Below are 17843 nucleotides of genomic sequence, written 5' to 3' on the forward strand. Positions count from 1 at the left end.
CTAGGAATGGCTCTGGGCCACTATTTGTTTGTACAACTACATGCATAGATAGTTTTCAACATTCATCTTGGGGTAAGATTCGAGTTCCACATTTTTCTCCCTGCCTTCCTTTACTCCCCCTCTCACCTTGACAGCAAATAATCTGATGCCATGACATGGACAAGCATATGAAATGAATGAGTGGGGGCGGGGGATATGCTGTGCTAAGTCACCAGGCTCACTTTCTCTTCCACTGGGTCCAGTGACCAGACATGAATTGGGATGACTGAAGTTGCCCCGGATGCAAGGCAATCAAAGTTAAGTGACTTGTCTAAGGTTGCCTAAGTGTCTAGTGTCTGAGGCTGGATTCAGACTCCCATGTTTCTGACTTCCAAGACCAGTGCTCTATCCATTGTGCTACCTAGCTACTTAAGTAATCTGATATAGGTAATACATATACATGTACATCTATGTGAAACATATTTCCATATTAGTCACATTGTGAAAAAAGAATCAGAACAAAAGGGGAAGAAACCATAAAATATAAAACTAAAAACAGAAACCAGAAACATTAAACCATAAAAAACTGAAAATAGTATCCTTTGATCTACATTCAGATTCCATAGTTCTTTCTCTGGATGTGGATAGTATTTTCCATTATAAATCCTTTAGAATTATCTTTGAATTCTATTGCTGAGATGAGCTAAGTCTGTCATAGTTGTTCATCACACTATGTTGCTGATAATGTGTACAATGTTCTCCTTGATTCTCTAGATTTTTCTTTTAGTGTGATTTTTTTTTCTTCATTCAATAACCACTTGGGACCAAAACCTCAGGATCACTAGATTACAGCTGTTAACAGTAAAAACCTATAGGAGTAAAAAGATATAGGGAATGAGTTCTGGTTTGAATGCTTTTTCTTATTCCTTGATGTAAAAGGATGTGTCTGTAAATTCCATTTTTCCACAGTTCTTGAGGGAGAGAACCTCATTCATGGGGGAGGATGATTGGAGAGTAGAAGAGAATCAGGCTGTTGTGCATTATATCTCCCAGAAATCTCTGTGTGAGTTGTCAGCTTGGGGACATCACTGATTCTGTAGCATAGGAGATAATTTTTTTAAAGCACCGCAAGATGGGGAAGGGAAGGAGGAAGGGAAGAATCATACAGACACATGCTAAGTCCTTTACAATCATCTCATTTGATCCTTACAACAAAGCTGGGAGGTAGATGCTATTATTATCCCCATTTGACAGATGATGAAACTGAGGTAAACAAGTTGAGTGACTTTCCCAGGGTCATAAGGCTTGTAATCTGCTTCTACCCAAAGCTGCCAGGTAAGTACTGTGGTAGATATGGCTTCTAATTAATAGAGAAAATGCCAAGTCGATGTTGAGGACTGGAATGAGGGGCAAAGATATTTTGAGAGATACTTGACGTTTCTTCCTTAAGGATATGATTTCTCTCTCATCACATTCAACTTAGATCAATGTATACCATGGAAACAATGTAAAGACTGGCAAATTGCCTTCTGTGGGGGGTGGGGGAGGGAAGAAAGATTAGGGGAAAATTGTAAAATTCAAAATAAATAAAATCTTTCAAAATTTTAAAAATAAAAATTTTAAAAAGATATTTTAAGAGCTTTTAGGGAAGAGGAATGTGCAGTTCTACACATTTTTCAGGAAAGAGGAGAAAAATGACATTCAAAGCTGCAGATACATGGGCGAAGTCAGATTCTCAAAACTTCCTAGATTTCCAACTTTTCTCCCTAGAAACTTTGGAGAGCTTTCCATTGGGTAAGATTAGAGCTTAATCTAAGCTCATATTTTTATCTTGTTTTCATCTAATGATCTCTTGCTCTTATGTATTTCAGGGATATGCTAATCTGTTCACCTCCTCCTATTCTCTGATTATTTAGATAAATGTTTCTGATCCTTGTTTGTTATTTGTGATGGTCTTCAGTGTAACTAACATTCAGTAGTAAATAGAAATTAAAACTGGCAAACTAAGGTCTAGCAAAGAGAGAAGAATCTCTTAAAATCATACCCCAGACAGGCAATCCTTAGAAAGGCAGACAGAGATAATTCTTGTCTGATATCCCTCTTGGAGACAGGAGGGGAAAAAAAAAACACCAAGTCTTAAATCTGTATCCCTTCTTAGCCCTTTGCTCAGCATATTGATTGTGAGGCAATCCTCAGAAGTGGTCCAGGTCTAAGAAGACATTCATCTATGTGCCCATAGGCCTCAATTAGACAACCTATGTTTACCTACATAGCTTACCTGAGCATATAAACAAGAAAACAATAAAGAACAGTCACATTCACAAAAAATCATATGGCTCTGCCAACCTGAATTCTGGTTGGCCACAAGAGCTTTAGTAGGAGGGTTCCTTAGACATCAGGGTTCTCAGGCTAGCCAGCGTAAGTAATGCAAGGCAAGTTGTTAGTGAGATGCATTTTGAACTCTCAGTTTCAAGAATGTTAATCATGTCAATAATCACACTCCAGTTCTGAGATAGAGGAATTAATCAGAAGATTGATTAGTGAGTCCCTGGAGCTGTGGAAGATGACAGTCATCTGTGTATAAGTAACTGCAATATTGAGCACCTGATTTGGTTACTTACTAATTGCCTTGATAAGATAAGCAGCCTGACCTTGTGGCTAATGAGCTGGCCTCAAAGTCAGTAAGAACAGGTTCAAGTTTTGATTCTGACATATAATGGCTGTGTTATCCTAGTAAAATCCCTTAGCTTCTCCAAACTAAGACTATAAATTCTAGAGATTAGTACTAACTTGTACTGAGAGAGGGACTTCCTCCTTGAGACTTTTTCTCTTCCAATAAAAATCACAGGTCCAAGTCCCTGAATCTATTTATCTTGTGATTCTTAGTTAAGTGACATTTGTTTTTTAATCCCTTTAAAGGATTCAAAAATCTGGCATAATAAATAAGGACCCTAAGAAAACTTCAAACCCGTTTGTAACTAAGATGGAAGTGACAATATTTTGAATTGTTTGGGTTTTTCCCCAATGAATTCTCAATAGAGAAGCAATTTAAATCTCTTGAAAAATTTTCAAGAACTAATGAAAACTAAAAGTGGGAAAAGAAAGAACACCTGTAAACTAAAGCAATATGATTCACCAAGATTTTCTCCTTGCCCTGTTCCCAGCAATGAGTTTTAATTAAGAAAAACATCACTGCTCTCAATATCAAATTCAATTTAAGTGAATTGGGAAGAATTCGACTGTAAAATAAGATCAATGTCATCTGAAAAGGAAAACTACTCCCCCCCCCAAATTCCTTCCAGGGCAATGCCTTGGGCAAACATTGTTAAAATACTAAATGCATTTGAGAGCAAGAGGGAAAATGTAGGCAGCCAGGAAAAATTGTTTCTTAATTTTCCTGTAAACCTCTTCTGCAACATCCCTCATCTGAGATCAAACAACCAGCATGTGGTTTGTTGTGCATATGGAAAAATGGCCAGGAGCCAGCAAGACAAGAAAGCAGGTGTTTGATTGTGTATTCTATAGCTACAGGCAACCACATTTTTAGTGAGCTTTTCTTCCCTTCTGCAGATACAAAAGAAGGTGGCATGGGCTCATATGGTTATTTGCTACATAGAGTTATTATAAGTGATCCTCACTTTGGCTGAACATATGTGTTCCAAGAATTTGCTTAGCTTTCAAAGAAACTGATCCTGGCCATTCTTCCTAGATGGCAATATGATCTGAGCAGCTAATATAAGCAGCTCACTGCCAGTTGGATCATTATAATAAATAGACTATAGCTGATTGGTTAAAATCAAAGTTCATTAACATGGGTCTAATGGGTCTAAGTCCAAGGCATGACTTGGTATAGTTAGTTAAGAGGACTGGAGATAGAATCTGAAGGAATCTACATTTGTATCATGGGTAATGAAACAATGAGCTTAATCATTTAAGTTTTCCAAAATTTTTTCATCTGAAAAAAATAAAAAATTCTCATTTTATTTACCATTGTTCTGAAGATTTCAATGCACAGGATTCATTCATTGAATATCTTACAACATTTAAATTGCTACATAACTATGTTGTAATTATTACTGTCATATGCATATAGACAAAATCATATATTTATTAGTAAACAGTGGCAACCCCAGGTGCAAAACAATGAGTTGGTTGTAATAATGACTATATCTGGAACATACAGAGAAAATTTTATAAAATGGGTTCATTTCAGTAAAGCAAAATGTCATTCTGAAAACCTTTCCATTTCATCTTTTCCATTCTTCAAAGTCCACCTCCAATCCTACACCTTCCATGAAATCTTCTATAAGTATTCCAGGTTTCATTGATCTTCTCAGAATTCTTACAGAATCCACATACACACACAAATATATGAATATACGAGTGTATAAAATATGTTGCATATATATACATATATATGTATTTATGTCTTACAGAAGTATTCCATTGAGGGGAGTCAGGGAGAAAGGATTTTTCTCCATAAATTCTAATCCAGCCTCAAATATTTACTAGCTGTGTGACCCTGGGTAAATCATTTAACCCTGTTTTCCTCAGTTTCCTCATCTGTAAAATGAACTGGAGAAATGACAAACCACTCCAGTATCTTTGCAAGAAAATCCCAAGTGGGATCACTAAGAGTCGGATACAACTGAAATGACAAAAATTAATAATAATAATCATTCATTTTTCATTGTATTAAAGCTTATCATTCCAAGAAGATGGTAAGCAAGTTGAGAAAATGTTGTTTATATTTCTATATCTCACATAATTCCTGGCTTCTTGAACTACTTCTACCCATTCCACCCCCAGGGTGATCCCATATATCTAGTCTTATATTTCTAAAGCAACAGACACTTGCAGAGTTTTGCTCTGATTGACAGGTCTTCTACAAAATAAAATCATAGAACCAGAAGATTGACGGTTGGAAGGGATTTTAGGGATCATCTAGGTATGATAAAGAGTGGAATAATATGTAGAACATAAGACTTGGGATCAAGAAGGTCTGAGTTTGAATCTAGACTCAGACATGTCCAACCTGTGTGACTCTAAGCAAGTCACTTAACTTCCTGGGTCTCAGTTTCCTCATTTAAAAGGGGATTGAACTTGATGATATCTACTGACCTTTCCTTCTCTAATCCTAATGCAACTCCTTCATTTTATAAATGAGGAAGCTGAAACCAGGATACACTTGCATGCCTCACATCAAGATCAATGGTCACTACACTATTCTTATCACCAAACTGTATTTGTCAGTATTAAACTTTGGAGCTCATTTTACTCCTACCCAGGTAAATGGTTTCCCAAGGTCATAATCTGTTTGATATAGTCTCTCCATCTTGATCCCTGCCTCTGCTTTTCAAGCTCCACACCTAGGTTCCTGTATCCTGAAACGTTAATAATAGCTAGGAAGGTTTGCAACATGCTTTACATGTCATCTCATTTCTTCCTCACCGTCCCACACCCAATTCAGTTTATCTAACTATACTAACAGAATGCTCCTGATCTGTGTCCAAGATGATCTTCTAAGTATATCCCACCCACATTAGAAGCATATTTCCTACCTGTTCTTCCCTCCCAGAAATGACTTCTTACACACACACTAGTCACATATGCATACACACACACACACACACACACACACACACACACTGACCATGGCTTCTTGCTCCTTTTACTCTTGAGTTGGGGGGCATCAAGTTCCCTTGGATTTATCCAGACTCCTTGACCCTGCATAAGGACTATGTAGCCTTAATACAGAGCCAAGCTCTTACTTTCAAGTATTCCACTGAATTATTATTTGATTGACAATTTGCTATTGGCTAGTTTTTGTTTGGGGTTTTTGTTTGTTTGTTTTACTAAATTCCTAATAACCATGACTGAGTCAGTGGAAAAATGCCCCTGACTAAGGATAACTAAGACTGAACACACAAGGTCAGAACAATGACCAGGACCCTTACTAGCTGTTTGATGACCTTGAACAAAGTCTCTTAACAGTCAGTTGTTGAACCAATGATAATATTGTTATTTTTTCCAAATTTATTTCTATGTTTAAACTCGATTTGAATTTTTCACTTTCAAATAGTGTTTTATAGACTTTGCAAATCTGGTCAACATACTGAAAACCAGAGCTATCACCTTGCCAACTAAGTCAGTATGGTCAAATTTACAGCTTTTTCCAATAACAATATATGATTGTAAGAGTCAGACTATAAGGAAAACTGAGCCCTACGGAATCAATACTTTCAAACTGTGATACTGAAGAAGACTTTTCAGAGTCCCTTAGAGAGCAAGGAGGTCAGATCATTATTCACTGGAAGGTCAGATACTGAAGCTGAAGTTTAAATACTTTGGTCACATAATGAGAAGACAGGACTCACTGGAAAAGACCCTGATGTGGGCAGAGATTGAAGGCAAAAGGAAAAGGATGCAATAGATAGATAGTATCAGGGAAACAATGAACATGAGGACTATGATATTAGGGAGGTGATGCTATGACAACCATGTGAATTGGAATTGAGTAAGGGAGTGCTGTGCTAAGTCACCAACCTCACTTTCTCCTCCAGAACTATCTAGGTCCAATTGCCAGATATGTGTATCAAGATACCTGGAGATAGCCCTGGATGCAAGGCAATCAGGGTTAAGTGATTTGCCCAAGGTCACACCGCTTGTAAATATTGATTTTGTAGGGCTCAGTTTTCCTTATAGTCTGACTGGATTCGAACTCCCATCCTCCTGACTTCAAAACCAATGTTCTATCTACTGTGCCACCTAACATCCCCACAACAAAACATAGTCTGGGTATCATAACTTAATTGTAAGATTATTTGAAGTACACAATTTATGTATCAACTAATAGAGCTATTAATTCATCAAGATACCTGAGTTAGCTATCTAGAGTTTAAATCATACAAATTCAACATTTTTCAATATTTATGGCTATTTGAAATTGCCTTTTATTTCCTTTAATCACATATAATTGTAGGGTTTTCCCCTTAGAGAATAGTCATTCCTAGGTAATACAATTAACCTAAGGGAAGTAAGGATTTTTTTCTAAATTATCCAAGAGTGTGAGAAGCAGGATGACATAGTAGTCAGAGGGCTCCCCAACTTCAAAACCAGGAAGGATTCAATTCCTGCATCTGGCACAATTCTAGTTGTATAGAGATGGGCAAGTCACTTAATCTCAACGTACTCTGGGTTTTTCAACATGAATGGAAACAGATCTGTACCAAAAGATAAATAAGAATTTTTTTACTTAGACACAAATGTTTGCCCAAATGAGCAAACTCCCCTAGAAGGGCAAAGAGAAACACATTCTCCAATTGTTCTGAAATTATTTTTTATATTTTGATTTTAACTTCCAGAAAGACATTTCCCTGCAAGTTTCTGGAGTGCAGAGATATGGAAACTGAAATCTCCTTTAGACCTTGTTCTCAACTCCAATGCCTCAGGTAGAATTCAAGTTCCTTGAAAGTAAGAACCGGTTTTGTTTTTATATGCTTATACCCAGGACTCCATACCATGCTAAACAATTGCTTTTTCATTTCATTCATGTCTCCGCCTTGCCTAGCATGATGGCAGGCACATAATAGAAACTTTATAAACAGTTGTTGGTTAATTGATTGACTGAATGATGGAGTTTTCTTTCTGTGAATTGAAATTCCTGGAGAAATTTCCTCTTTCGACAGAATCCATCTAATGTGTGAGTCTTATTCTCCTTGTTCCCTCCTTCATCCCAGAGCTTATGAGGAAAATTTTCCATATCCATGAAGTTGGATAATGATAAGAGAGAATAGAATGATTGCTGAGTACAACATTTTAAGAAAAAATAAAGCAATTGCACAGAAGTGGAAATCCCCAGCCACAACCAATAAAGAGTTGATTGAACCACAGCAATGAGCTATTTGGCAGGTCAAAACATAGACTTTGCCAAGGAAATAATGAGCCCCAAAAACAAAGCCTGGTCTCTTCCATTATGAAGTGGATGAACTAAGATTACATAAATCTATACACAGGGATACAGAGATCTTAGGTAAAACAAGGCATCCTTTCAGCAGTTCCAAAGCTTACTGATATTTTCTGCTCATCTATAAGAAGTTGCATCATCATTTCAAGACTGAAATTTTGCAGAGAAAGCCATCAAATGCAGAGGTGCTACACATTAGATGAAATGTGCTTCCTTTAATAGGCACTGATGATTTTTAGCTGAAGTTTGTAAGAAACATTGATATTGAGAGTTGCATGGTACCCTAAAATCAGGATAGATCACAATGGAAATTTCCTCATACCAACTAGGTGCTAGATTTTTTAAAAATGTGTATACACATGTATACATATTTTATAAAAATGGTAGGTTCATCTCACATCTATAATTGTGTGTATGTGAGTTTATAGGGTATTTAAAGAGTATGAGTACTTCTAATACAACTTGTCAAACCTTTTGGGGGGCTGCTCATTCACTTTAGTATTTACTAGGCTCTTAACTCTCACCTGTGGCTCCAAGATGCTGTGCCACACTCCAGGAGACCATCTCAGCAAATGGACTAAACCAGGTTTAGGGTGATTGACAAGTTAGAAGAATGTCCACCCCAAGCATGTGAAGACCTCCTAGAGGAAAAGATGGAAGAGAACAACTTGTTCCAATAGCCATGAAGATAACTGAAGCAGACACTGCAGAGCACTTACAGTTTGGGCAGAGATCAAAGAACTAAGATCATCCATTGCAACCCAAGCCATCACCAGTCATCTTGACTTTTGTCTTACCATTGGACTTTGATGATTGTGGAAGAGAGAGAGAGACTGATGACTTTGTGCAACTCTGCTTCACTTAAATCCAATTCACATGCAAGTTAAGACCACCTCATGATATTATTGGTCCTCTGTGAAAGAAGGACAAACAGCACAATGTGTGTGTATATATATATGTGTGTGTGTGTGTGTGTGTGTGTGCGTGCATGTGTGTGTATATAAAGAGACACACATAAGCATTTTGCTTTATATATCTATACATATATATATGCAAACATATATCTAGATATAGATGATATCAAGATCAAGATATTTGATATAGATATATGATCTAGAGCTATAAATTCTTTAGTCTAAAGATCTGTAGGTAACAAACTCTCTACCAATAAATTAGACCTACTTTGCAACATAACAGTCTTAGTAATGTTTATTCTTCATTCTCGAAGACAACCATGACATCAGGAAGGTGATGCACATAAATCATATTTGAATGAGGGGAGGCTGTGCTAAGTCACCAACCTCACTTTCTTCACTTTTCAATGGTCAGATATGAATCAAGATGACTGGAGATGGCCCTGGATGCAAGGCAACCAGGGTTAAGTGACTTGCCCAGGGTCACACAACTAGTTAGAAACAAGTGTCTGAGGCCAGATTCAAAACTCCTGTCCTCCTGACTCCAAGGTCACTGTGCCAGATGCAGTGGGAAAGAGTCTTAGAGAGTGATGTTGGATACTAAGAGGTTAAGGGACTTGTCCAGGAAAACACAACTAATAAATGTCATAATTTGAATATAACTAGGGCTTGAACTCCAGTCTTCCTGAATCTAAGGCTAGTTTTTATAGCTCCAGGGTTTTGATGTTGTCTGATAGTAAATTACCTGATATGAAAACTCCCTTTTCAAATACAGATCAGCTAATCATGGATAACTGGTAGTCTTTAAATGTGGTCTGGAGCACTGAGATGTCCAAAGATTTAGCCATGGTCACATAGCCAACTAATTAATTTGAATATATATATATATATATATATATATATATATATATATATATATATATATATATATTAGCAGATCAGAAGACCACAAGAATGATCCAGGCACCAGCCCTGGAGTCAGAAGGACTTGAGTTCAAATCCAACCTCAGATACTTGATACTTACTAGCTGTGTAACCTTGGGCAAATCACTTAACCTCATTCATTGTCCAACCAAAAAAAAAGTTAAAAAAAAAGAATTACCTGAGTCCCAGGCCATGAGAATGCTTCTCTTAGGAGCATCAATTCCTTTACTCCTGTTATGATCTGAAAATCACCCCATTTCCCTTCACTGGATGAGAAAAAAAATGTGCATATAATCACATCCCTTATCTATATCCCATGCCTATATCTGATTATACCTTTGAATCTCTGGTAACCATGATGAGCTCAGGGATTCTTAGTCATTTGGGGAGGAGGGGGAATCGTGAATTCTTTGACAATCTCAAAGTACTGTTTTTAAATGTTTACAATATAGTACCAAGATTACAAAGCTATTTACTTAGTTATAATTTTTTTTAAAAAAGCAAAAAAATCATCTCAGGGTATAGAGCTATCTTCTGCCCCAAAGCTTTCTTCCCATACCCCATTCCCCATATTCCTTAGACCCTAAGGCTTCCATCTTGTGAGCTATAATGGGGCCAATAAGGGCACACTGTCTTTAATGTCATTGGCTAACCTTCCTCTTCTGTGAAAACCTCAGAGTCCCAAAGTGCAGTTTCAGCAGACTAGAACAAACTAGTGTAATAATAAATTTTGTCCTTCATTTTTGAAGATCATGACATCAGGGGGATGATGCCATGACAAGAATATGAATTGGATTTGAGTGAGGGGAATGCTGTGCTAAGTCACTAGCCTCACTTTCTCCTCCAGAACCATCTGGGTCCAGTGGACAGATATGAATCAGGTTCACTGCAGATGGCCCTAGATGTCAGACAATGGGGATTAAGTGACTTGCTCAAGATCTCACAGCTAGAAAGTGGCAAGTGTCTGAAGTTGGATTTGAACTCCTATACTTTCCATAGCCAGTGCTCTATAAAACACTGACTTGGAATCAGGAAGACTCATCTTCATGAGTTCAAAACTTGTCTGAGACACTTTCTAGCTGTGTGACCCTGGTCAAATCACTTAGTCCTTTTGCCTCAGTTTCCTCATCTGTAAAGTGAGCTGAAGAAGGAAATGGCAAACTGCTCTAGTATTAAAGTTTGGAGAGGATAATAAACTAAGCTATTGAAATATAAGTGCAATCTAGTTTATCAAATAGAAAGTTTCTCATTGACTTTTTTTTGGTTTTTTGCAGGACAGTGGGGGTTAGGTGACTTGCCCAAGGTCACACAGCTAGGTAATTATTACATGTCTGGGGTCACATTTGAACTCAGGTCCTCCTGACTCCAGGGCTTGTGCTCTATCCACCGCACACCTAGCTGCCCCTGATTGACTTTTAAAGATTTTTAGAATCTGGTCCCTTCCTATCTTCTCATTCTTCTTACACTTTACTCCCCTCCACCAATTCTATGTAGGTACATTGGTCTATAATTAATTCCTCCACTGAACACCCCATTTCCCATCACCTGTCTTAGTCTATCCACATTATCTCTATTTCTTACTTTCTCTTCAGGACTAAGTTCAAATCTTCCTTTCTTTTCCCTTCAGTTACTAATGATTTCCCTTTTCAGATTACTTTCACATTTTCATTCTGTATCTTGCAAGGACCTATTGTCTACAAGTTGTCTCCCCCCCCCCATTACACTATGATTCTCTTGAAGACAGGAATTGGGGTTTTGCCTCTTTTTGTATCTACAATATTTAGCATAGTTTCTGACTCATAATAAGCATTAATAAATACTTGTTGACTCTCAGTATCCCTGGAAGGCAGAGAGAATGGCATTGAGGAATAGGACAGAAGCAAAGAAGAAAGGTCTATCTGTGAGATGAAAAAAATAGAAAAAGATGAAACTAGAAGCCAGATTTCTGCGAGATTACCTTCTCCTAGGTCACTGTGGAAGGCAGAAATCACTGTTTGCATTAGCACATTAGCAAGAGTCTGCTTAGAGAAGATCAAATGCACCTGGATAAGCAGCAGTTGGATAGCAATAGAAGAAACAAGAAAGCAGTCTAAAGAAAATCTTTTCACAGAAGCTCCCATGTCAGACCCCTAACAAAGCAAACAGTTAGCTGACCCCAGTGATTAGGAGAGTTGAGCAACAATAACCCCCGGAGAACTGGAAAACTCAGTATGGAAGACAAGGGAAATGTTTCAGTGGCTTTTAGAGACTGCTTTTCCAGAGCCAATTAATGACTATATGTATGCAAAATATTGGTTGGTCTCTCTGAAAGAGGAGGTGAAAGACTGAAGAAATGTCTTTTCCCCCTACTTGTCTGGGAGAATGAAATATTACTTGAAAGAATGGGGAAAACACCATAGTGGGAGGAGAAGACAAAAAAAACACTATTGGGAGTAGAATCCAAATCTTCATCATGGGAAAGAGGAATGTGACAGAGAAGCAAAGGAAGAAGGAACCCTGAAAATGTCACTGTAGAATAATATCTACCTTTTATATAGTGACTTAAGGTTTATAAATGTTATCTCATTTGATGCCCACAACAATCCTGAAAAGGAGGTGCTATTATTAGATCCATTTTTGTGGATAAGGAAACTGGGGACAAACAGAAGTTATGACTTGCCCAGGGTCATGTAATTAGAGGTATATGAAGAAGGATTTGCACTCAGGTCTTTATGACTCTAATTCCAATGCTCTGTCCATTGTGCCACCTCACTTTCCAAATATAGTAGCTTCCAAATTCTTCCCATAGAGTGATGAGGACAAAGCAAGTTCTTGTATTGTACATGATGATGAGACTACCCAGGAACTCCAAGGAAAGGCACTTGTGGGAAATCGATTTCATTAAATTTGGTTGTTAGAGATCAACATCATGTTCAGTTCTGACTGTGAAACATGAATTCAACTGTACCACATAGAAACAAAAGGCAAATTTTAGTGGTTGATGACTCCCTGATGCCAAGTTCAGAGGGAAGAGTGAATGCTGTGTAAAAACAATAAAACAAATGAGAAGATATGTGCCTAGATGAAAATCCATGAACCAGAGGGGAATTAGCATGGGGGAGAACATTTAGATGAAGATCAATAACAGAGAAAGAGAAGAAATAATGTTGTAGTAGTATATTACTGAATGCATATCCAGAAGGAGGAATTGAATAATGAGTTCCAGAAGTAAAGAACAAAGCTAGCACAAAGGCATAATATAATAGCAATTGGGGACGTACTTATGTCTGTCTCAGCTAAAGGCAGAGCAGCTGGAAAATTCTTTACTTACCTTAATGATAATTATACACTTCAGGAAATGTAGATAAACCATTTTTCTGGACCATTATTTTGACCACCAAGGAGTAATTTTGAGACAGTGTAGTATAGTGGCTAAGGTGATACTTAGGAGACAGGAAAGCCTTGGTTCAAATCCTACCCCAAACACTCATTAGTCATACAGCCTTGGCCAAGCCTAATTTGACCTCTCTCAGCTACAGTTTCCTCAACTCTAAGATGAGTTGGTGACATTACCTACCTCAGTAAATTGATATAAGACTCAGATGAGGTAATCCATGGAAAGTATTTTGCAAACTTAAAAGAACTATATAAATAACAGCTATTACTAACTAGCTGTCAAAGTAGAAATGAATAGAAATGGAAGGATAGCACCATCTCCTCTTACAATTCATGATAAAGAAATATAAAAATTACTGAGCATGGTTTGATAGATACCTTAAATTTGGGTAAAATAGATTTCTAAGAGCCCAGAGAAAATAAGATCTCATAACCTAAGATTTTCCAGAAAACATAGATTCAAGAGGTAAGTAATGTTCTCAAGAATGAAATTCTGATGACATAACAAAAATGACCCTATGTATAGATAAGATGCATATTCATATTAGTAGAGAGGATCTCCTCACTGAAAAGTTCTCTGTGACAATGAAATCACCACTTTAGTCCTATTTCCTTTTTCATGCAATAGTAATAACAGAATATGAGCCTTGGGATCAGAAGAACCTAGACTTTGTTGTTTTCAAATCACTCTTAGTGCCACAGGCTCCTCCCTATATTTCTTATAGATCTGTCTTTGAGCCATTCTGGAGAGAGAAGCTTCCACTAGAGAGGTCTCTACAAGGATAAAAAGGAGAGGAAAGGAAGTAAGAAGATGGCCTAGATGGATAACTGAATGGGATATATGGTCTGGTCTGGGTCAAATTAGATAGAGTGGGTTACATGAGTTCACATTCATTCACCAAATAGGACAACTGCCAACCCTCCCCCTAGCCCCATCCAATACTATCTCTGGAAGTCCGGTGGTCTGAAGAATGCTTTAGCAGAGTGGATGACAAAAAAACAAAAGGGGTGGACAATTGGATAGATGTGAAGCTCATAAGAATATTGGACTAGAGAGGCTCTCACATGTTCCCACTAGCTCTAAAAATGACTATTGTCATCCTAGATCCATATCTGGCCACTGGACCCAGCTGACTCTGGAGAAGAAAGTGAGACTGGGGACTTAGCACAGCACCCCACCCCCCCACTCAAATTCAATTCATGTGCATAGCATGGTATCACCTCTCTGATGTCATAGTCTTTCTTGAGAACAAAGGACAAATATCATCATGGTTCCAGGAATGCTATATTCCAACAGAGTGATCAACCCACCCTATCCCCTCCCCTCACATGTGTTAAGTTCCATTAAAAAGCCTTGGGTCATGGTCTATACATATATAAAATTCCCTCAATTGCTTTGCCTTTAGAGTTTTAATCAAAAAGATGTTCAAGCTATTGAACCCAGTGGAAGTCCAAGGTTTTTTTTTTTTATGTTTATCTCAGGAAAGATTAAGTCCATCTGTTCTAGATTCCTTTATAATTAATCTATCATCTGACAAGCAGTTTCAGAAGGATTACTTGGTTGCCAAAAAGAATCATTTCTTTTTGAGTAGTGGAAAGAGCACAATGGAAAATATAGTGGAAAGAATGCAGGATAAGAAATCAGAAAACAGGATGGCTAGGCAGTGCAGTGGATAAAGCACCAATCCTGGAGTCGGAAGCACCTGAGTTCAAATCTATCCTCAGACACTTAATAATTACCTAGCTGTGTGGCCTTGAGCAAGTCACTTAATCCCATTTGCCTTGCACAAACCTTAAAAAAAAAGAAAAGAAATCAGAATACCTGGGTTCTACTCTCACTCTACCATTAATATCTGTGTGAACTCAAGCAAGTTATTTCACTGATTTGAAGTTTCCCTATATGTAAAAAAGAAGATAATATTGGCTTTTCAGGGCTGTTATTAATAATAAACTAAAAATAAATCACATTTCTAGTTTACAAAGTTCTTTCTATAAAACAACCCTATAAAATAGAGAATGCTAGTAAGCCACTTTATGGAGAAAGAAGTGAAGATACAATTTAAGTGATTTTTCTGTTGTCAAATTGCTGAGATTTTCATGTTCAAATATGTTTAACAAACTATGAATATTATAAACCTCTACATAATAATGCAATTCTAAGCTCTATAAAAAGTGTTAAATGGGGGCGGCTAGGTAGCACAGTGGATAAAGCACTGGCCCTGGAGTCAGGAGTACCTGAGTTCAAATCTAGCCTCAGACATTTAATAATTACCTAGCTGTGCAGCCTTGGACAAGCCACTTAAACCCATTTGTCTTGCAAAACCTTAAAAAAAGTGTTAAGTGTTCAAAGGATAGAGACATCTCTCTAGGTCAGTGAGATTTTAGCAGGGGGTTGTTTGAAATATGGAGTAGAGGAACTTTGGTATAATGGAAATAGTCCTGGGTTTAGAGTTACTAAGGCCTGGGCATCCTTCCCCAATATATAGCTATAGGAAAGATACTTAACCTCTGAACCTTCATTTTCTTCTTATAAAATGGTGGTAGAATCTATTTCACAGGATTGTATAGATCAAATGATATCATGTGTGCATGAAAACTGCATTGAAAACTTTAAAGCTATTCTCCAATTATATTATATGAGTATATATATATATATATGTACATATATAAATATTAGTTTATATTGTTTTGTGACCCAATTCCCATGAGTGGGCACAGTCAATTATGTTTCAGTTGTATACAACTTTTTTGTTGTGGCTTTCTTGGCAGAAAAAAAATGATTTGCCATTTCATTCTCCAGTTCATTTTACAGATGAGGAAACTGAGGCAGAGTTAAATGACTTGCCCAGGATCACACAGCTAGTAAGTGTCTGAGGCCAGATTTGAACTCAGGATGATGAATATTTTTTATTTCAGATCCAGCACTCTATTCACTGACTACCTAACTGCTCCATTTAACTTATATATTGTAAAGAAAAAAAGTAAAAACAACCAGTATACAAGTGATAAATGATTGAACAGGGACCTATAAGTATATAAAATAATACTGATATCATTCTCAAAATGTGAGCATTAAGAAATCAACAATGAAAAAATACAAATTTTTAAAATATACTTAAGATATAATATGAAATAACTATAGGATTTATTATTTAGGGGTTACAAAATGCTTAAACATATTATCTAATCATTTGATCCTCACAATAAATTTACAAGGTCAGTGCCATTGTTATCTCCTTTTTTACAAATGAGGAGCCTAATCTCGAAAGGATGAAAGTGACTTATTCAAGATCAGCTCCTAGGTGTCTCAGGGAAGACTTGAAATCAAATCTTCTTGATTCTGGACAGATAGAGGGCCCAGATGACAAAGAGTCAATGTGGAGTCGGGACGGTTCAAATCAAGCCTCTCACACTTATTAGCTGTGTGACTCTGGGCAAGTCATGCAACCCTTTTTTGCCCCAGTTTTCTCATCTGTAAAATGACCTAGAAAAAATAAACTGCAAACCACTCCAGTATCATTGAAAAAGAAATCCAAAGGGGGGGGGGGGGTGGGCTGGTGAGCCAAGATGGCAGCGTGAAGGCAGGAATTTCCAGAAACTCATTCCCCAAAGAACTCCAAAAGCCGTCAAATTGTGACTCTAGTCAAAATTTAGAGGGGCAGAACTCACAGAAAGACTGAGTGATACAATTTCCCAGTCCAAAACAACTTGGAAGTTCTGCAGGAAAGGTCTATTCCACCAGGACCAGGGGTTGGAAAAAGCTGCAGTCACAGCCACTGAGCAGCACAGCCAGGTCAGGTCCCTGAGTCTGTGGCAGAGGGGGCAGTTTCCAGACCTCTTGACCCAGGGATCATCCAGGACAGCCAGAAGCAGTGGTGAGAATACTCTGATGCACCAGAGAGAGAGAGAGAGAGAGTGAGAAGCAGAGCTCCAGCCTCAGAGCAGCCCTAAGGTGAGAACCTGTAGCAGGAGACAGCAGAGTCACCCAGCATGTTCAGAGCTCTTAGTCCATAGATGGTAAAGGGGGCAGGGGAGATGGCAGAGGTCTCTCTGCTCTCCCTGGGGCAGGACTCAGCTGTTTGCCCACACTCAAATCTAGGTTGCAGTCTGGGCCCCCCAAAACACTGCCATAGTTGAGCAGAGATCCTCCTCACAGCTCCAGGGCAGAGGGGAGGGCCTGAACACAGGCAAGAGAGCAGTAAGAGCCTCTCATAAGACCTTGTTGGAATTAAGGTCCCTGTGGGTTGTCCCAAAAATTTCCCAAAGCCTTGGAAGTTCAGTAAATCAGTCATAGACTGAGGAAATGAGCAAACAACAGAAAAAGAAGAATCCATCCATAGAAAATTACTTTGGTCCCATGAAAGATCAAAATACATACTCAGAAGATGACATAGTCAAAGCTTCTATATCCAAAACCTCAAAGAGAAATAGAAAATGGGCTTAGGCTATGGATGAGCTCAAAAAAGACTTTGAAAAGAAATTAAGGGAGGTAGAGGAAAAATGGGAGGAGAAATGAGAGCGATACAGATAAAACGTGAAAACCAAGTCAGCAACTTGGTGAAAGAAACACAAAAAATATTGAAGAAAATAACATATTAAAAGCAAGTTTAGGGGCAGCAGCTAGGTGGCACAGGATAGGCACTAGGATAGAGCACCATCCCTGGAGTCAGGAGTACCTGAGTTTA

Source organism: Macrotis lagotis, chromosome 2 (assembly GCF_037893015.1).
Source record: "Macrotis lagotis isolate mMagLag1 chromosome 2, bilby.v1.9.chrom.fasta, whole genome shotgun sequence".
NCBI classification, from domain to species: domain Eukaryota; kingdom Metazoa; phylum Chordata; class Mammalia; order Peramelemorphia; family Peramelidae; genus Macrotis; species Macrotis lagotis.